Source organism: Medicago truncatula, chromosome 1 (genome assembly GCF_003473485.1).
Source record: "Medicago truncatula cultivar Jemalong A17 chromosome 1, MtrunA17r5.0-ANR, whole genome shotgun sequence".
NCBI classification, from domain to species: Eukaryota; Viridiplantae; Streptophyta; class Magnoliopsida; order Fabales; family Fabaceae; genus Medicago; species Medicago truncatula.
This window is the reverse complement of record NC_053042.1, coordinates 20,351,214-20,359,686: the sequence shown is the minus strand read 5'-3', so window position 1 is coordinate 20,359,686 and position 8,473 is coordinate 20,351,214. Positions and strand designations below refer to the sequence as shown.

At 31.9% G+C, this 8,473-nt stretch overlaps 1 long non-coding RNA gene across 5 annotated transcripts; it reads right to left on the bottom strand.

The window, feature by feature from the left end:
* Positions 1–1,123: 1,123 nt before the first annotated feature.
* On the bottom strand, positions 1,124–4,122 carry LOC25483274 (uncharacterized). Of its 5 annotated transcripts, none has more exons than XR_003010615.2 (6): positions 3,521–4,122; positions 3,345–3,422; positions 2,905–3,072; positions 2,585–2,761; positions 2,266–2,348; positions 1,124–1,416 (listed from the first exon to the last, which is right to left on the bottom strand). It is a non-coding gene; the product is annotated as an uncharacterized lncRNA (long non-coding RNA). The 5 variants fall into 5 exon arrangements; XR_003010613.2 differs by having other exon boundaries at positions 2,905–3,052; positions 3,521–4,120; XR_003010611.2 differs by having other exon boundaries at positions 3,345–4,119.
* Positions 4,123–8,473: the final 4,351 nt, after the last annotated feature.

Sequence of the window (8,473 nt, the reverse complement as noted above, 5' to 3'; positions counted from 1 at the left end):
CACCCATTTAACTGCTTTTGTTTTGTTTGTTTTTCGTTGTTTATTTGTAGGTAATTGTCCGAGTATGATTCAAACAAAGTGTCAGTTGCTGCTCCTCTTTATGTTTCTCCTCCACATCAAAATTATTCAGCTTTGTTTAGAACTGAATCAATTGATAAGTTTTTCTTGAATGCACCTTTTTATGAGTCTTATGCTCCTTTGAGATCTTATCATAATGTGTAATCCACTTCTCCTTCTTTCAATGTGCTCACTGGCGCATCTCTTCCTCCTTCCATGGATGAACCGCCTCCTAAGAAGACAAAAGTTGAGAGGGAAATAAGAAAGATTAGGAAGGATGTCTTGAAGTTGTTTGAAGCATTTCATGGAATCATGAATCACACTATGTATGACTCTATGGAAAGTACATGCTTGAGGCAATGGAACAATTCTCTAAGTGCCAAATGGGGTGTTGAACCACCTATGACAAATTCTTTTCCTCCACCACCTACTATACCTATGCCGGTACAATCTAATTCATCATCTTCTAATGTATCCTCACCTTCTAAGTGAAGCTTTTGGTGTTTTATCTCCTTTTTTATGTGACAAAGGGGGAGATAATTAGAAGTGACAATTGTCTTTCTTAATAAATGTTATTTTCTTTTCTTTTACTTTCTTGTTGTTTTACTTTATGTTTTTCTTCTTCTTCTCCATGTCTACGATGAACATGAGTGAGTAGACTCTTCTTGTCTTGGGATTGTCGTATAAGTCTAATGACATAATCCTAATCAAACAAAGCTTTAAACCCTAATCTTATATAACCCTAATTTCTAATCTAAATTCACCGTTTCAACATGAATTAACCAATTATCAACCTGTAGAAGCGAAAGTGGAGGGTATGATAATTGTTAATCCATCATCTCAAATATCAATTAATAAAACCAAAGTGGAGTGTTGATATTCGAACAAGTGAATTCAGACAAAGATTGTGAAGGCAGCGAAATAGTCTTTGCAATCCTTAAGACATATAAGTTTCGAACTTCAAGGATTCTAATAGTAATCAAGTCAGCGAAATTGGTTTGGTTGCTAGAGAAACCAAAATCTAATAATAATCAAGTCAGCGAAATAGACTCGATTGCTGGAGGAATATAAGAGAAACTTGTCTTTAGAAGTTAGGTCTAACATAATGTTATAGGTTTAATAGTTTGGTTTGTGAAGGGTTTGTCACCATGACGAACCAATGATCCCAAGGCTCTCTTTTACTATTATTCTCAACCTTTAAAAACCCCAACTTTGCAAATTGAACTCTCTCTAATCATCAACTAAAGTTAATTGAATTAAACAACTCCCTATCGAAACGATACTATCTTTTTACTACTTCGATAGAACCGTGCACTTGCAGTTTTATCCCATCACATCACGATGACGCCCAAGTTCACCCTGCCAAAATGAAAACAAAACAGTAAGTTCATATTATATCTCATTCAATGTGAGAGTTATAACACTCTATCACACCTAGGTCTAAACATGATAGGCCACCAAAATAAAACATGACAGACTCTCGTATAATTTGGGTTGGATATAACTCAACTCTAACAAAATTGGTACTCCCTCGATTCTATTATTAGAGAAAATTAACTTTTTAGGTCCATTCAATAAAAGATGTATTTAGTATAATATAGACCATATACAACATTTATTGAATGAATTTAAAAAGTGAACTTTCTCTTGTAATAGAGACTCGATTAATATGTGATGTGAGGACTATTTTCTCAACTTATAAACTTATGTTTCAATGTGAGATATACTGAGATTTTTCTCGACATATGCTATCTACTTGGTATTTCAAAATACATTAATATAACAAACACTAATTTGAGAAAGTATATTGCAATTTGCAAGTGATATATTTAAATACATGTTTTTGACTTTTGTTCCAAGCAGCTATACAATTATTACTGGTCTTGCCAACTCTTATGTAAGAATGCCATTTTTATCACATTTAGTTAGGCTGCTATTTCTTGTCATGATAGGCTTTAACATAATTCATGAACTTGTCTTAATCAGGAAGGAGTTTTTGTTTAAATGGAACAACCTGTACACTGCCAACAGAAAGAAGAATATCTACAAATCAGTAAGTTCATATTATTCTGAGACAGGGCACTGTGATATTCACATATCTTCATTGATTATTATTTTCTGGAAATTGAACAAAAATAAGAATGTGGCAGACAATGTTGTAAATTCGTTTTTAATTCATGTATTACCCCAGAAGATAATGTGTTATACCTTATCAAGTGACATATCTCATAAAGTTCAGAGAATTTTAAAGCAATAGTGAACATCTACTGCATAATGACATTAATTCAAACCTGCAGAAATTAAGTCTCATCATACTTTGATTCAACACACATATGAAACCAAAATGACACAGACTAACAAAAGAAATTATAAAGAATGATAAAATATACACTTGTACATTTCATCGCAGCAAAAAAAGTAGGATCTTGGCCTTCTAAATATGTTACTAATTGGGTAACCTTCCAAAAAAATGAAGAAAGAAAAGGAGAAGAAAAACATTAACATGATGATAGTGAAATGAACATACCTACAAAATTGATTCATTGAGTTTTCCCAAAGAGAATAGGTATCAGGTTGGAGTTTCTGTCAAGGATTGAAGTGGAGGCAAAGGGGGTGAAAAGCATGACAGGTTAGGTTAGTAAATTGCATACGACACAAACTCATCCCCTCACATATACTCTCTTTCACTTCGGTCGAACAACACCTAAACGAACAATCAAACTACGAAATCAACATTTATATGAGATAATTTTCCAATGTCAAAACCAAACAGAATTAACAATTGAACTAAGCTCAATTTCATAGTGAATAATCTGATATGATAAGAGAAGCAGATATAAGCATCACCTCAACGTTTGAAATTGAATCGCCACCGTAATGCTATCTCGAGGCATGGAAGAATCCAGATGCTCCGCGATTACCTCCTCCATTGGAGAAGAACAAACCATAGAACAACATTACATCCACCTCTACCTTTCTCTAGCTGCCTCCACACCTGTTTAAAAAATTCAGTGCCTTGGTTTTCCATATACACCAGAAAAATAGGAGCAACAAAAAACATGAATTATCAATCATCATAAATGCTTCAATAGAATAATTGAGATCATATGAACATATTTAAGCAATAGTTAATATAAGCCCTTTTCAATATATAAAAAAAATACAACAAAACTTCATAACATTAAAACAAAAATGAAGATTGTTAGCAAGTAGAGAGGAAGGAAAAAAGAATGATCGCTTTAATGGTAAGGTATTCTGTTCAGAGAGATCTTCGCTTGGATACTTACCAGGTCCAGGTATATCCAAGCGAAAAAGCAAAGAACCCTATGTCTCTTTCGCATCCCAACCTCGTCGAACTCCACCGACTCCAATTCCACGTGAAGCATAAAGGAATGTATTGTATTAGTTAATCAAATCAATTAAATGAAATAGGGAAATTGAGTAAAAGAGTGATAACAACTACCTGAGAGGAAATCGTCGCGGCGAGTGCGAGGAAATCGTACTGGCGCATGGCGTTGGTGTTGAATGAACGGGAAGCGGAAGAGGCAACGGGAAGGAGAGACCTAGAGAGGAGGCCGGAGGAGAAAATTCACAGCTGAATCCGCCGGCCTAGAAGCTCTCGATTCCTTTCACAGTTGCTAACAACATTACCAAGACATTAGCGGCAGCGAAGATGAAACTCAGAAAATCTCTGATAGCAAAGATGAAACTCTCCAAAACCTCCAACAGGTGAAAATCACACGCACGCGAACAAAATCTCTGAATGCGAAGATGAAATCTTTTTGACGGCGAAGACGGAGAAGGTTATAACCAGAGAAGGATTTGCGATTTGGAAGAAGAAGACCTCTTCTTTGATAAGATAAAGAGGATTTGAAGAAAGGGTCTCACAATTTGGGTGGGATAGGTCGATGGTGGCGTTAAGAGAATGGGTGTGAGAGAAAAGGGAGAGAGAGGGGGTTAGGTCAGAGTGAAGGATTTTAGAGAAGAGAAAGAGGCTCGTTGAGTGTGCACAGGAATTGGCATAGTTTTCCAATGCGTTAGCTCATGTTGGGAATGTGGAATTCAAATTTCAAATTTTTGAAGCCATTTTTTTTAGGATTAGGATTTGGCAATTAGGGTTTGCATATTTGCTAGAATCTTCTTTTTTTTTTTGGACAAGAGCTAGAATCTTCTTATCAAAGAAGATTATTTTTTATGTGGTCAAAGAGAATATGTGGTTCCAAATACATGTAGATGTTGAATTTCGAACCTCAGACACCACACTTATTCATCTTAAAAATATTATTTTTTATCAATCGTGTGTTACTTCATTCTTTTGTTAAAATTATATGTCAATGTTATATTATTGGTATGTTACTTCATCTTTTTTTTTATTTTTGACAAAATGTTACTTCATTCTTTTGTAAAAATTATATGTTAATGTTATATTATGTACCTAAAAATAGCTCATTCTTAACCTCAACATGTAAAATGTATTATTTAAATAATTTTCCTTTTATCGAATATTTGGCATTTACCGTAAATGATACCCTTTAACTGTTTGTTGAAATATTTCTTCCACCTGTTTATATAGATTGCAAAATTCTGGTGCATTTTGTGGTAAATATTTAACAAAGAGAGTTCAGTTCTAATTTGGATGAAAAGTGTAATATTAACAAAAAAAATGTTGCCATAATCTTTCAAAACCCTTTTATTACAATAGGGCGATTTGTTTTGTTGAAGAAATAGGGCGATTTGTTTTGAAGAAATAGGTGAAATAAAGCGATGCCGATTTGCTTTGTTCTTGAAAATAGGAGATTAGGTGTGAGCATTAGGGTTAAAACAGTAAAATTATGCAATAGGGTTTAGGTTAAAATTAGGGCTTACGGGTTAACTTTAATATATAAGAAGAAGAAGATTAGGTGAGAGCATTAGGGTTGTTCGTGAAAATAGGAGATTAGGTGTGAGCATTAGAGTTAAAACAGTAAAATTATGCAATAGGGTTTAGGTTAAAATTAGGGCTTACGGGTTAACTTTAATATATAAGAAGATTAGGTGTGTGCATTAGGGTTGTTCATGAAAATAGGAGGTTAGGTGTGAGCATTAGGATTAAAACAGTAAAATTATGCAATAGGGTTTATGTTAAATTTAGAGCTTACATGTTAACTTTAATATATAAGAAGATAAGAAGATTAGGTGTGAGCATTAGGGTTGTTCATGAAAATAGAAGATTAGGTGTGAACATTAGGGTTAAAACGGTAAAATTATTCAATAGGGTTTATGTTAAAATTAGGGCTAACGGATTAACTTTAATATATAAGAAGATATGAAGATAAGAATATCTTTATATATAAAAGTTAACCCGTAAGCCAATTTTTAACCTAATTTTAACCTAGATTTTATGATGACTTTACGTTATTACCCCCGTGTTCAATTAAACCTGTTTAATTAAGAGATAAACTTTAAAAATCGTTCCTCCTATTCCTATAACAATTTCCTCCTATTTTGTTTCCAACACAACAATAAACAGATAAACATAAAAAAAAAATACAATTTCCTCCTATTTTGTTTCCAACACAACAATAAACAGATAAATATAAAAATAAAAATAAATCACTCTTATTAACAAATTCTTCCTATTATTTCCATTTAATCAAAATGTTATTTTCAAATGCTTCTGAAATCAAAAGCAACAGCTCATAAATTCAATCCAATCTTATTTTCGCTCCTAACAAATTCCCTTTTTCAAAAAATAAAACCTAACAAATTCAAAAAAACCTAACAAATTCACAAATTCCTGTAAGTTTGTTGCACCTTTTCCAATTCGTGTGCATTAATTAAGGGATGATTTAATCAGAATTTGTTAGGCTTTCCATTATATCAGACTTCCCATTTTTGCGATTGCAAAATTCAAATTCACTTCTAATATTAACCACGACTCAGACTCCAACTCTCCACAAATTTAACTGTTTCCAAAGCACTTTCACGTATCAAATCTTCCAAAGCACTTTCACGTATCAATTCTCCTTCTCACTATAAATGTGTACCATACAGAATTGAATAAACATACATCCTTATTTATCCCTTTAATCATTCGTTTAGAGAATTTCTCCATTCAATCATTCATTCAAAGAATATCAAGTGGTAATATTGGAAAATGTTTTTGTCGTATCACTGCTAAATATTGTTGTTAATTCTTCTTATTTGCTCATTGTGTTTAGCATTTCATTGCAGGAAAACAATTTACATAGAATTCCTTAAGGTGCCTAAAGCAAATATAAAGGTCTTCTATTTTGTTTGTGGATTGAGATAATGCAAAAGTTTCAGTTGTTTCTAAGCGTTATTGAAAGTTAAGGATATTTGATTTATTTTTTCAACCTATAAAAAACTGGTGTTTTTGTCTTATGAGGAAAGTCATGTGCATGGGCCTACTATTCAACTTATTGTGCTTTTGACACAAAAACAATACAACAAGAGGAATTGTGATTTTGAAGGCTAAAAATCTTTCTTTTGGGTCCTTTGAGAATAGTTGATTTTTGTTTTGAAGGTTTATTATTGTTATTTAGGTATGAGTGGTTTTCATGTAACATAGGTTTTTGGAATCAAGTAGTGACCAATTTGTATAATGTCGATTCTATTTGCACTTGCAAATTTTTTAATTAAGTTTAGATGATTATAATGAAGAAAACCAATTGTAATTTTGATATGTGAAGGATTGAAAATAGAATTTTAGATCACTGTCGTTGTCTAATTTTTATTTTTTAATATTCGTTTGTTTCAACTAAACGATTTCATGTCATCTCCTACTTTATTTTTTGAACTTGCGTAACTAAAATGTATAATACTCTTCATCTTTTATTTATTTTAGGATTTTTTTTACCATTACTTATTCTTATATATTAGTCGAAATGAACCGTGCGACGCACGGGTCTAAAGTCTAGTAAGAAGATTAAAGTTAATCCGTAAGCCCTAATTTTGACATAAACCCTATTGCATAATTTTACTGTTTTAACCCTAATGCTCACACCTAATCTCCTATTTTCATGAACAACCCTAATGCACACACCTAATCTTCTTATATATTAAAGTTAACCCGTAAGCCATAATTTTAACCTAAACCCTATTGCATAATTTTACTGTTTTAACCCTAATGCTCACACCTAATCTCCTATTTTCATGAACAACCCTAATGCACACACCTAATCTTCTTATATATTAAAGTTAACCCATAAGCCTTAATTTTAACCTAAACTCTATTGCATAATTTTACTGTTTTAACCATAATACTCACACCTAATCTCATATTTTCATGAACAACCCTAATGCTCTCACCTAATCTTCTTATCTTCTTATATATTAAAGTTAACACATAAGCCCTAATTTTAACCTAAACCCTATCGCATAATTTTACTGTTTTAATCCTAATGCTCACACCTAATCTCCTATTTTCATGAACAAAGCAAATCGGCATCGCTTTATTTCCCATAGCAACATTTTTTTTTTTGTTAATATTACACTTTTCATCCAAATTAGAACTGAACTCTCTTTGCTAAATATCTACCACAAAATGCACTAGAATTTTGCAATCTATATAAACAGGTGGAAGAAACATTTCAACAAACAGTTAAAGGGTATCATTTACGGTAAAGGCCAAATATTCGATAAAAGAAAAATTATTTAAATAAAACAATTTACATGTTGAGGTTAAGAATGAGCTATTTTTAGGTACATAATATAACATTAACATATAATTTTTACAAAAGAATGAAGTAACATTTTGTCAAAAAAAAAAAATGAAGTAATATACCAATAATATAAACATTGACATGTAATTTTAACAAAATAATGAAGTAACACACGATTCATAAAAATTAATATTTTTAAGGTGAATAAGTGTGGTGTCTGAGGTTCGAATTCAAACATTTGCATATATTTGGGACCACATATTTCATTCTTTTTAATATGCATTGAGATTTGTTTTTGTATACTACATCTATACCGCACGGGTGAAAAGTCTAATTAGATATAAAAGATGCCTAGATGTATTTTATTCCTAGGAATAAAATTTACACATAATTTTTCCATTTGTTATTCCCATGTTAAAGTAGTGGAATCTTTTATTCCCATGAGTATAAAAGGTAACCACCCATAACTTCCCACTATCACACTAATTTAACTTTTTTATTTTTTTGTTTTAAATTATAAATTAAATATATTTAAAAACATTCCTCGAAAAATAAATTAATTAACAAACATTATATAGGATTAAGGGTGGGTGGATTCTAGGGTGAGGCCTGGGGGGCTCTAGCAAGTCCCTCACTAATGGACAACTTTAAATTACAATTAGGAGCCACTTGATTAATTGAGTGTACGGATCTAATTATACATTGTACTTACTAGATCACACACCTTGTTTTAACTTCTCTTCTAGCTTATT